Genomic DNA, 13893 nt, shown 5'->3' on the forward strand with positions numbered 1-13893 from the left:
CACCAGTGCAGATCAGAATAATGCTAATATTATCTGAACATGCAGATATATTCAAATCACACCCAGCACTGCAAAAGACAATCTTCTCAAAGCTGAACGCTTCTCTGTCAGGTTCGTCTTGCTCAGCTCAAACACTTTCAACAAGAACTTTGTGGAAATGCAATCAAAAGTTTCAAAAGTTGAGATTCCCAGCATGCACTACTCATTTAATTCTATCATGCATGCATTTTTTTTTTTTTTTTACCAAAACAGGACATTTAAATGAAAAACGTAGACTGAGAGCTCAGTATCACACAAAATGCATGTAAGAAGAGCATGCATTTATCTGCACAAAGCACTGGACAGCAAGCTTGTTTCCTCTGGTTCTGACTGTGCAGCCCAAAGCTGAGGGAAGTTGAGCAACACATCTGAATTTGACACAGATTTATTTCTCTGTTACAAACCATTATGAGACCCGAATAACGTGATTAAGTTGACGAGGAAAGCACAGGGTTAATCAGGTTAATCCTCACATTAGCTGGTGTTTTGACAGAAATGTTGCATAATTATTCTAAATATTATATTGCAATATTCACAATATATTAGAGAATAACGGTGTTTATATTTGTATGTTGAATACAATTCAATGCTTGATTGTACACTGCATGCAAACTGTGCAAAACACCTTTTGTGGTCAAATGAATATATATATATATATATATATATATATATATATAATTTTTTTTTTTTTTTTTTTTTTTTTTTATTCACTACGGACGCATTAAACTGCAACATTATTCTGATTTCTGAAGATCATGTGACACTGAAGACTAGACGAATGATGCTGAAAATACAGCTGCACATCACAGAAATAAATTACAGTTTAACACAGATTCACATAGAACGCACCTTTTTTAAAATAGTAAAAATAATTAAATAATTTTAAATAGTAAAGATATTTCACAATATTACTGTTTTTGCTGTATTTCTGATCAAATAAATGCAGCCTTTGTGAGCAAAAGACTTCTTCATTAACAAATCTGATCAACCCCAAAGTTTTAAATGGTAGTATAACTCCAAACATCAGTGCTAGAGTTTATCCAGACAGAAACAGGTCCCTGCAGAGATCTGTGTGTGTGTCTCTCATGACCCGTTCAGAAACACCTCTGCTGGCAGACGAGCTGGTGATTCATTCTTCTCTTCTGCAGCTCAATACATGCAGGCCATCACACCAAACCTGCTCCAGCTTTCACCCGGAGGAACATGTTCTCGTTCAGTTACATTTAGCTTTACGCTAGAAAAAACTCTGCCAACAGGGTCAGAGAAATAAACTTGTTTCTGCTGCTTTCTTCTGACCCCATGGCAGAGATGTTTATTGTTGTGCAAAGCTAAATGTATCTGAGCGAGAACATGTTCCTCCGGGTGAACGATGGAGCAGGTTTGGTCTTCATTATTACTGAGTATGTCATCATTGTGACATTTTAGCTCCATTTTGTTTGTTTTTTTGTCTCAATGACTTAATTTTGGCTTTGTATTCTCATAATAATAATGTTTTATTTCATAATTATAATTAATTAATTCATACCAGTTTCTCTTCTTCCTTTCATTGCAAAAACACTTGAAAGAGCTGTGTTCAAACAAGTCTCTACATTTCTCACACACAACAATCTCCTTGACAGCAATCAATCTGGCTTCAGAAGTGGACATTCAACTGAGACGGCCTTGCTCTCAGTTGTTGAAGCTCTAAGACTGACAAGAGCAGAATCCAAATCTTCAGTACTTACACTGCTTGATCTGTCCGCTGCTTTTGACACGGTTAACCACCAGATCCTCCTATCAACCCTACTGGCAAAGGGCATCTCAGGAACCACACTTCAGTGGTTTGAGTCTTACCTATCAGATAGGTCCTTCAAAGTATCTTGGAGAGGTGAGGTGTCCAAATCTCAACATCTACTGGGGTGCCTCAGGGCTCAGTTCTTGGACCACTTCTCTTCTCTGTCTACATGGCATCATTAGGTTCTGTCATTCAGAAACATGGCTTTTCATACCACTGCTATGCTGATGACACTCAACTCTACCTCTCATTCCATCCTGATGATCCGACGGTAGCTATTCGCATCTCAGCTTGTCTAACTGACATTTCTTCTGTTGTGACTGCACCAAACCAACATCTCAGATGGCATGCTGTGCTGATCTAGGATCAGTGCTGAGCTTGATCTCATTAATGCAGTGCTCAGGGGACAGATGAGAGCCGCTGGAGGGGGTTCAGAGGATACTGAGGGTTTCAATCAGAAGCAGAGGACAGGAAGCTGAAGAGGATTGTACGTCATCGACCCGAAAAATGATTCAGCAAGAGCTGAGGATGCTGTGTGTTTTACAGGATTACACTGATTACTGATTACACATGCATTACTGAAGATTCATATTGGGTCAACACAATTTCACCCTTGATTTTGCAACGGTTACATCTCAGTAACATATTTGTGTTTTGTTAAACAAAAATGCTGAATGCATGTTTTCCTTCTTTTGATACAGTTTGCACCATAAAAGTGTTCTAGCATCCTGCCAAAGGTAAAAAAAAAAAGAAAAAAGTCAGTCTTTTTTTGTTTGTGTATATATACACAATGCATACATACATACTTTATATTTACTTGGAAAGGGAATTAAGTGATTTTATAATTAAAAGGTTAAAAACTGCAACAAAATGATGTTCCTACTTTGAATTATTATTATTATTATTTTTTGTTATTTATTATTCTTCAATAAAGGTACACTTACTTGAGAAGCAAAATTATTTAATATAAGAATTCATATTGTCTGAAAATTTCACAAATGTGACCCTGGACCACAAAAGCAGTCTTAAGTGTCTTTTTTTTATTATTTATTGTGATTTATACATCATCTGAAAGCTGAATAAATACGATTTCCACTGACATGTGGGTTATTAGTATATGACAATATTTGGCCAAGATACAACAATCTGAAATTCTGGAATCTGAGGGTGCAAAACAATGTAAATACTGAGAAAATGGCAATTGAAACTGTCCAAATGAGTTCTTAGCAATGCATATTACTAATCAAAAATTATGTTTTGATACATTTATGGTAGGAAATTTACTAAATATCTTTATGGTACATGATCTTTACTTAATGTTCTAATGATTTTTGGCATAAAAGAAAAATCATTTTGACCCATAAAAAGGTTTTCTGGCAATTGCTACAAATATAGCCAAGAGAGACTTAAGACTGGTTTTCAGGGTCGCAAATAAAAACAAAGTTAAACAGTAAGTAACACTGGATTAAATCATGTGAAATTAAAACTTGTAAAACATCCTTTTTTTTTTTTTTTTACAAATTTGAAAATTGATAAGATAGTCTCGTTTGGCGAATATAACTAAATAAATAATAATAATCTAAATTAAATGAGTTGAAATAAGAAAAAAAAACATATAATAATCTGCCAATGGAGTCAGAAAAAGAAAGATTGTTCAAAGGGAAAACATTTCTTTTTATTTTTCTGACCCCACTGGCAGATATTTGCTCTTGCTTTCATCAGAAACTCAGTTCACAGGTTTCTCAGAAAACAAGTCTTTCAGTAGCAAGCTTCTCTAGTAATCTACGGCTTGAGTTTCAGTTTGGTTGTAGGGCAGGACACGTTTAGAGGTTGGCCTGTATTTTTAGGTGCTATGATAAAGGACACTGGGATATGTTGCGACCGCTCTATTCCTGGGCCAGCAGTTGTATGTGGGTGTGGATTACTTTCCTCAAGACTTCAGGACACATGTGACTGCCGAGCACCATGCAAGCCTCGAGCAAAGCTTGGAAACCTTACAAAAACATTACGATAGAGACTGACAAAGTTAAAAACACCTCACAGTCGATCAGGAACACAGTGCACTGAACACTGCATGTAAAGAACACAGAAGGAGTGTTTGGAGGAGCGTCCCTGCTGTAGTGAGCACGGTGTAGTGTGCTGTTTACTGGTGAGGGTGTGCTAACTGAGGGCTATTTCAAGAGTTCAGCCATGTTGGGCAGAGACGCCCTGAGAGACCTCGAGCTGCTTCAGAAAACACCCACAAAGAGTGTGTGTGTGAATAAAACGTCACAATAAATCATTCGAAATAGCACATGCTTGTGTTGGGTGTGGGTTTACTCTGCTTCAGGCACTGTAAACTGTGCTAAAAACTGAGCTATATCTGACTTAACCACAAAAAAATAGAAAAGGCCAATATGCTTAAAAATAAGTCTTGCAAAAAATCTATATTTTTTTCAAGTATTAATAATAACCAGTCTCTTCCCATCAGCAGCTGCTCACCGTGGATCTGGGCAGTGTGTGTGTTCATGCTTCTGCTCTTGGCTTCATCTCTGTGTTTGTTCATCTACAAATTTTGATGACAAAAGAACAGAAACGAGCCACCATGGAGACACTGAGAGACGCCAAAGCGCTCAATGTTGTGTTGCTGCTCCTTCACTCCTGGTTTCCCTCAGAGATGGGCCGCATTCATCAGACCAGCTGGAAAAGAGCAGCCAACTATTGCATGTCTGTTCTCTTTTTCTCCAGCAGAATGATGGATGGGAATCTCATCAAATGACTTGCTGATTGTCTCCATCTTTACGGCTCAGTGTGTACTTGTGATTTTTCAGTAAAGCACAATGACTCGGCTCATTACAGAGAATCAAACATCCGACATGATTAAGTGTCATTGCGTAACTGATGTGCATCATTAAAGAGCCACAAACTCGCTCCTGGAACGACCTTCACGCTGGAGGCTCGTCACCATGTGGAAAAGAGCCAGATCTTATTATGCAGATGTAATCTACGGACACAGTCATGAGGATCACTAAGACGCCTCAAACTCCATCGCTTTTGTAAACCCTTGGTTTACCCAGAATTCTGCACCACTGCAGTGTTTTAAAGAAGACCCTGCGTCAAAAAGATTTTCTGTAATTACTTTCACAGCGTAACAGTCATGAGACAACTCGTCAAAAACAACATGTGGGCGGAGTCTAATCAGCAGCACATGGCAACACTCCACCAACAGCAACATGTGGGCGGAGTCAAATCAGCAGCACATGGCAACACTCTGCCAACAGCAACATGTGGGCGGAGTCAAATCAGCAGCACATGGCAACAGCAACATGTGGGCGGAGTCTAATCAGCAGCACATGGCAACACTCTGCCAACAGCAACATGTGGGCGGAGTCTAATCAGCAGCACATGGCAACACTCCACCAACAGCAACATGTGGGCAGAGTCAAATCAGCAGCACATGGCAACACTCCACCAACAGCAACATGTGGGCGGAGTCAAATCAGCAGCGCATGGCAACACTCTGCCAACAGCAACATGTGGGCGGAGTCAAATCAGCAGCACATGGCAACAGCAACATGTGGGTGGAGTCAAATCAGCAGCACATGGCAACACTCTGCCAACAGCAGCATGTGGGTGAAACATGTGGGCGGAGTCAAATCAGCAGCACATGGCAACACTCAACCAACAGCAACATGTGGGCGGAGCCAAATCAGCAGCACACTGCAACACTGTCTTTATTTAAAGACAGTTGCACTAATTAACTATGGCTGAATGACTGAAGCCTACAGGACAGCTAATTTACAAAGTTTACATTTACAAAATTGCTAATTTACACAATACCAAAAATATAGCATTTACTTTTTCATTGATATGCACCAATATAACTATGTCTTTACTAGAGCATTTAGGGGGAAAAAATATCCTACTTGATATTTAAATGCATGAAACATGCTATCGTTTTGTGTCAGTTCTTTGGTTTATGTGGAAGCAAATATTTCTTGAGACAAGGAAAATAAAAGATTGTATAGGGAAAGCTCAGGCTTCATGTGGAGGTAGCCTAAATCAATGAAGCATTGCGTTTAAAGCGTTTCACGAAAATTAATGAAACTTCTAAACTCCAAATAACAAAACAAGTCTATTAATAGCTAAATTGATGGCAAAAAGTGCATTGCAATGATTGTGATATTTATAATGATTGTCAATTTTACGTCAACATCAAAATTATTGCAAAGATACTGTTAATATTGCAGTAATCAACTGTATTGGCCAGTCCTAATCTCAACCAGCAAAGCATTTTATTCCACTAAACTGGAGATTCTTGTCTAACGAATCTAGGTTCAAATCCACCTACAGACCAGTATTTGTCCTCATCCTTCAGATGTACACAAGCTAGAGAGGGCAGAGCGAGGTGAGCGAATGAATGGGGCGAGAAACCACCGAGAGCAAGAATAGCATGAGCTGAAGGGCTGGAGGATGAGTGGGAACAGAGGGAGCCTTGTACCACCAGGAGCAGATCCACGAAACACACGCGTCTCAGTGACTCTGCACTTCTCTGTTTCACCTGTACCCTTCCCATCAGTCTACCACTGCACTGCTTGTGCTCTTATACACTTTACATGATTTCTCTGTCATGTTTTCTGCTTTTGTTGTTATGTTGAATTGTTTGGTGGGAAAAAACGCTACTACTAGTACTACTTATACGATAGATTGCTAGATAGAATAATGAACATTTGCATGACACACAGTCAGATGGAAAGTTAGAAAAAGCACTAAATGAAAGTTTGCTGCCAGATGGATGGTCTCCCTTCAGTCATTACACTACTGAGTCAGTCTAAAAATATCTCTTCTTCTGCTCTTTGCTCGTGTAGTGATGATGTGTTGTTCTCCGGGTGCTGTACAATCACATGAAGGACACTCTGGAGTGCTGTGATGTTACAGAGGTCTGCAGTCTGTGAGGAGGAGTTCAGATTCTCTTTACCTTACAAGCCCAGCCCACGAATAGAACCCAAACAAGTCCGAAATGATCCTGAGACCAGCTGCTCTTACATCAGGCTGAACAGCTGAGATGTTGTGAAAGATCACAGGACCTTCACATTAAGAGACTGGGTGTCTTTAAAGGGAGAGTTCACCTAATGGAGTTATGTCATTTGCTCGCACTCATGTTGTTGCAAGCATGTCTTCCTGCGTTTATTAAAAGGAGACGAAAATGGAAAGTGATTCACACTGTCAAGCTCAAAATAGAAAGCAGCAGAAAAACAGTCCATACTAATAAAGCACTAGATTCAGCATCATGTGAAGCTATATGCCAGTTGTGTGTGAGGACCAGACTGAGATTTTAGTCTTAAAACCTAGAAATCCAATTAAATTGAACCATTCTGAGCCATTTTATCTTCTTAACAAACATAAAAGTGGTTCACATTTTTTTACAGACATAATATTTAATTTTAAATCGATCATTGTGAAAGCAGATAGCATCGACTAACAACCTTGTAGCTCTTTATCGTTTTATTAGTAATTGTTCAGAATCACTACACCATGGAGAAAATCAAAGGGTTTTACTTCCAAAAGAGAGGTTGTGTTGGAGGGGGAGGGGTTTAAAAACAAGGGATTGATGACGTCACCTGAAAAGGAAAATCGTTTCAGACGCGAGCAATTTGTAAGCAGTTTATTAGATTATTACGTAATCTGGATCTCAGACCAATTAAATTAAAGGCAAGTTTTTTTTTTTCTTTTTAAAGATTAAGACAAACACTAATTAAATGTTCACAAAAACAACAAGAAGGGTCCAATCTGATATTGTGTTTACATTACGCCTTCAGAAGGACTTTTCAACATAACCAGTCATAATGTGTCATAATGTGAGTGCTGCGGTGACGATTTACCCACAAATCTATCATATGACTTCAGAAGACTGAATATAGATTTATAGTGTTATTCGGAAATCAAACGAGTAAAATATACTCATTTCTGTTGTAAGGAAAAGAGTATTGTTAATATTGCGTTTTTATTTTTTAGTGAACTATCCCTTTAATGACTGCATGAGTCACTGAAGACCCCAGATAAACTGCCAGAAGACTCTGCAGACAGATAATGGTGTATCTCGGTGAGTCCAGACGAGTTTCCAGAACACAGCCGTTGTGCGTGTTTGTTGCGTGCAGTCTTTTCTGGAAAAGGCCTCTGCGGGACACACCTCCCTTTGACATTGACACGCATTCTCCAGAGAAGAGCTCTGTCTGCAGCACCGCAGGAGAGCCCAGGTCTGGAGGCGTCTTCCTCTTCAAATTCAAGTTCACATCAACTAAATAAAACACGTAGCTATGCATCGCTCCAGCGCATGATCTACACAATCCACGAACAAAGACCTTTATGAGTTAAAGCGCTCGTAAACACACATGTTACGGCGCGCGCTCACAGCCCATCAATTCCCCAAAAACTCTCGCAGAAATGTGGGCTGACTCTGTGAAGCGTGCAACCTAAAGGCTACACAGTCATGGCTCGTATAAAGCGAGCTGATTTGAATGCAGCTTTATGTTTACAAGTTTCAGCCGCTGGAGAAGATTAGGGTCACGTCTCTTGTGCCGTTCTTTTGAAACGGAGATTTTACTTATGGTTTATAAATAGCCTATTTACGTTTTTTTTTACATTATGCACAACAAATCGTGACAAATTATGAGCAAAACACATTTTTGCATGCATTAAAATACATTAATGAGGGCTTGTGTAACTTAATATTATATATATATATATATATATATATATATATATATATATATATATATATATATATATATATATATATATATATATATATCCTACACACGAACACAAATACAGGCTGTTATAAAGCCTTAGGAGATTGTACTTACCTCTTATGCAAAATAATTATGTCGGCGTGCCCAAGTTCCCTAAAATAAAGAAATGAGCAAAAGTCGACACTCCTTTGTCTGTGAAATATCTATGTATTTTTCACAATGTTGATCCTGGGTCGCTCCCAGCGCTCTTGAGCTCGCACTTTCTTTCCAGCTGCGTTTGTTATTTTCTCTCCCTCTTTTCCTCTCTGTCTGTATTACCCCGTTTTTGTCCTTTCTGGAGCCAGCGAGAAAAAATCACACAAAAAAATATGGAGCCGTCAATCAAATAAGTCGCCTTAAGTTATGGATGGGGGAGCGCGGGATTACTCATCGAGCTCGAGTCGCCCGTGCTGAGCTGTTTAGGGCGGTTATGAGGCGTATGTGTTACAACATAAAATCCCTGTCTGAAACACACCAACAAGTCAATAACAAGAGGTTAAAAGTCGACGAAAGCCTGCTGTTGTGAAACAGCTCCCCCCTGTTTTCGGCAGTGGTTCGCTCCCGTTGTTGAGTCGCCCGGTGGAACAAAACGCGTTCGCATTCCAAGGTTCTGGTTACAGCTGCGCCGCAGTCTTGAGCAAGAGCTGCGTGTGATTTGAGCTGCGTCAGAGGATATAAATACACGAATCTCTTAATGTATTTTAGAAATGCACGGGATATGCTAAATGGGGTAGACAAGTGATTTGTAAAAAGCAGTGGAAAAGTGAACGCGCCTGCTCCTCATCATCAGAGCTCGCCTCAGTACCGCAGTAGAGCTCATGATAAAGCCAAACACACGTATGAGAAGAAAATAATAAAAACACCTTTACAGCGACACTTTATGTGATTCTCAGTAAAGTCAGATAAACCAAAATTACAAGAAAACGTGAAGCAACAAATATCAGTGAAGAATAATAGTTGCAGGATAAAAACATTACAGCTTTAAGTATTTTTGGGGGACACTGTCTTACTAGGCTGCAAATGAATGTCAAAATTGAACACAGTTGGATTATAATCCAGTGAAACTGGTATTTTGGCAGAAATGTTGTTGCTACATTCATATCATTTGCCTATTAAAAAGCATATTTCACACAGTTTTGTGTTTCAGCAGTTTGCACACGGACCGCATTATGCAAACTTATACAAAAATGAAGTGATTTGTAGGTTACTGCATGGAGTATAGCTCTGACAGAGGTATTGAGTTTATCACCGAGAGCTATAACAGACTTGATCAGCATGAAATATGATGTAGCGTACGTCTACATCCAAATGGTGATGAATCTGAACCTAAACCCAAAGTGTTGATCTATAGTGCTCTGCAGCCGCCAGGTGTAATTAAAAGGCAGATTTCATGTTTCACATCGCCTGAATATGCAGTGTGTATTTATTTTGGCAGTCATGTTAACAGCTTACAGCATTCACACTGGCTGAACCCAATCTACCATCATTTAACTTTCCTCTGACATATTTTACAGAAAGTTAGGAGTCCAAATAACACTGGACACTATTGATTTCCACTACACTAATTTTTTCAAAAATAACTTTGATTATGTTTCGCATAGAAAGTGGCCGAATTGGCAGCGGGTTGAGATTGAGATAGGGTTTTGATTTGAATACGTTTAGAGCTACACTTTGGGGTTTGGGTTCAGTGTATTCAGCTGTAGATAATAACACTTTGGATGCTACACGATCAACAAGTTTGTAATAATAAAATCTCAATAACTATTTAATATTGCCGTCATCAAAGGTAAAACTCAGAAATCACTTATTTATTTATTTGATGTGTGTGTGAGCCTTAAACTCAACAGTTGGACTCCTGCATGTTAGATGAACAATGTGAAATATGTTGAATAGGTTAATAATATAAGTTTCTGTAAGTCTTGTTATAGTCAAACCATGGTAAACTTTGATATCTTTTGCAGTCTATATAGAGTCATTGGCAAAGTCCCAAAAGAAAGCACTAAGCCACGTGTAAAGCTGAGTTCAGCGGGTTCAGTCAGTCCAGGAGCATGTTGGGAAACATTCAGGGTCTCACAGCCCCCTTAAACTGAACTATGTGTGAAGTTTCAGATCCCTGTTGCACAACGGGAACCTTTTCGGAAGATAACACTTAACTGAACCTCAGAATTAGTGCTGAAACACAACATCTGCCAGTCTGTAGACTCATGCTAAACCTGATAAGACCAACACACTTAAACGTATCAGTACGAGTACACGCAAAGCCAACATGAAGCACGTCTGCGCTCTGATGGAGGAATGTGTAAGAATCTGTTAAATACCAAGGTCGGAGTCAGCAGTTCTCAGCTTTAGACTGAAGGAGCATCACTTTCCTCCACGTCCTCGCGATGCACATCTCTTTCAGATCAGCCGAGTTGTGAAGACTGTGTTCAGGCATCTTGAAATAGAAGATTCAACTAAAACACATTTGGGGTGGGACTTGCTTTTATCCAACTGGATTGTGAAACGTGGGTGTTGTACATGAGTTTAAAACACCAATGTAAGAACTGTCCGTTAAATATCTGATAAACTAGTTTTATCTATTTATTTATTGTAATATCCTCAGCAAATGCTATGCTCTTGGCAAACACAGAGTAGAAATGAAACAGTAACGCTTTAATCAATAGCACTTCACTACAGTTGAACACAGGGTGGGTTTTGGCTTCATGTCGAGCTCATTCTGTTGGGACTCCACTGTGTTGACAATCTTGACGGGAAGGAAAGTGTCTGGATGACTTTGTTGGACACAAACCTGCAGACTGTTTACAGTGGGGCACTATTTCAGTCTTACAGGGTGTCTGCTGAAGAAAAGTGCCCTGAACAATGTGACCCATCGCCAAAGAGCACAGCGAACGCCAGCTAAAGATACACACACAACAATGCAGGAGCACACACACACACACACACACACACACACACACACTGGAGTTTGGCAGCGCATCAGGAAAACACTTCTCTGTGTCAATGGAGTCCTGTTTGAAGCCCATGCAGCGCTCAGACGTTTGGCCGGAAAGGTGTTTTCTTTTGATTTGATAAGGGTTTCTCTTTGTGGGAAGATGTTTCCAGAACACAGAGGTATTTCAGCTCACAGTTATCTGCTGACAAACACAGACTCAATCAATGAGTGTTAAAGGAGAAGTTCCCCGCCCTTGAGAGTTTCTTTCTTCTGATGGAACAAAACAAGATATTTTGAACAATGTTGGTTACCACACAGTTCATTCTATGGAAGTCAATGGCTACCAGCAACTGTTTGGTTTCTGACATTCTTCAAATGAGTTAAACAGAAGAAATACACTCATATGTGAATTATTTCATAGTGTTTTATTTTTTAATTATAGCATTGCTAATGACATAATCAAATAAAACAAAATCAGACAGTATAAAACTATTTATTTGGATGATTTTAAATTAAGATAATAATTATTTACATAGAAACAACATATTTTATATGTATTGCAAAATATAGATACATTACATACACAAACATTAAAGAAGTTTGAGAGTGTAGGGAGACGTTTGTCTATAAAAAAGGAATGTTATGATTAAAAATCAATTTGTCAGTGGGTTTCTCAATCCCATTGATATTGTTTATTTATAATATATAATATATATATATATATATATATATATATATATATATATATATATATATATATATATATATATATATATATATATATATAATTTTTAATTATTATTATTTTCTATAACTTCACTGTTGGATTCATTTTTTTCTTACGCAAATAAATGATGAATATTCCCAAGGAAACATGTTTTGTTTGAAACATTTGAAACATAATAATAAAAATTATGATGACAGAAAAAGTTATACAATTAAGGCCTTTTAAAGAAATTACAATTTAATAAATAAATGTGTTATTTAAATTGCATTATTATATAATTATTTAGAGATTTCCAATACATGTCACACTCAATTAAACATGCATTTTTAATTGATTGTGTACACACACAAAAAATATAAAATACTTGAATAATTTGTTTTATTTACAACTACAAAATTAATTTTAGTGCATGAAATATAATCATTATTTGAAATGTTTCTCAGTGTGTAATGTTCAATATTTTGTATACTATTTATAAAAAAAAAAAAAAAAAGCAGTGGCCAATCTATTCTGTATATGAATCTATGTATATATGTTTAGTCTGTAACGCTGAGATGATGATGTTAGATAGTGGTCAAATCACTTTCTTTAAAAGCAAAAGTACAACAAGTACATTTGCAACAAGTAACCACTGACCGCACAACTGTGTTCACCTGCAGTAACGCTTCAATCGCTGCTGTTTCTCTCTGTCATGTACATGAGCAGCAGTGTGTGTGTGTGTGTGTGTGTGAACAGCTGCAGAGCTCTGAAAAGGGAAGTCTGTTTTCCTGCTCGTTTCTCTCGTCTGATTGGCTGTGGCTGATTTCGCAGGCGGTGACGTCATCACACTGGGGTCTGACCTACATTAGTGTGACATCAGACTCACACACACACACACGCACGCACGCACATCTACTCATTAAACCGTCTTTAAACTCATCGTCTCTGATCGCATGAGGTTTTGCTGCAGAAGCTGTCTCTGTCACACACACACACACACAGCGTCACTGTCACGCACGACTGCATCCAGATCAACAGAGAAAACACTATATGATCAGCATCAGCAGCAGCACAGAAAATCACTGAGAAATCACTAAATGGCTATTTAATAAACAGCTCTTACTGCTGCAGATGGATGTGTATACAGTGTTGTTCAGCTCTGGAGTCTGTGGAGGAGAGATAACCAGAGAAGAGAGAGAGAGAGGTGGCAGAGGTTTCATCTGTCTTCCTCTCATTCACAGATCCGCTTTCTGTTTCTCGCCTCTTTTCTCCTCTGGCACTATACACACACTCTTGTGGTTTGCACACATTTTAACCCTTCAGATGACACGCGACTCACATCTGTCTCTCTGTGACTCACCAGAGTCTCACGTCAAAGCATGCAACACTCGAGAGGAACCTGCAAAACCACAATCATATTACAACAAATTAATGATCCATTAGAACATGTAAAAAAAAAAAAAATTGTCGTTTTGAGGCATAACCTAAAAATAATGTATATATATATATATATTATATAATGTATGTATGCATGCTGAAAATCAACACAGGCTTAGTAATCAAGACAGAGAGATGAGGTGAATGACTGTCTCAGTGTGACATGACAACACTAGTGTGCTAGTAGTCAGCAGTTTTCCTAGTGCCCTAGTAAGGGTTTCTCTTTGTGTCTTGT

General features: G+C 38.4%; 1 protein-coding gene across 1 annotated transcript in view; it reads right to left on the minus strand.

Moving 5' to 3' along the window:
* Nucleotides 1–9173, minus strand: part of LOC113041674 (protein NDRG2-like) — a 32833-nt gene extending 23660 nt beyond the window's left edge. Inside the window, exon 1 of the mRNA XM_026200330.1 lies at nucleotides 8659–9173. The gene's annotated coding sequence lies outside the window, so the exon portion shown is untranslated. The remainder of the gene's footprint in view (nucleotides 1–8658) is intronic.
* Nucleotides 9174–13893: the final 4720 nt, after the last annotated feature.

Source organism: Carassius auratus, chromosome 23 (assembly GCF_003368295.1).
Source record: "Carassius auratus strain Wakin chromosome 23, ASM336829v1, whole genome shotgun sequence".
Lineage (NCBI taxonomy): Eukaryota > Metazoa > Chordata > Actinopteri > Cypriniformes > Cyprinidae > Carassius > Carassius auratus.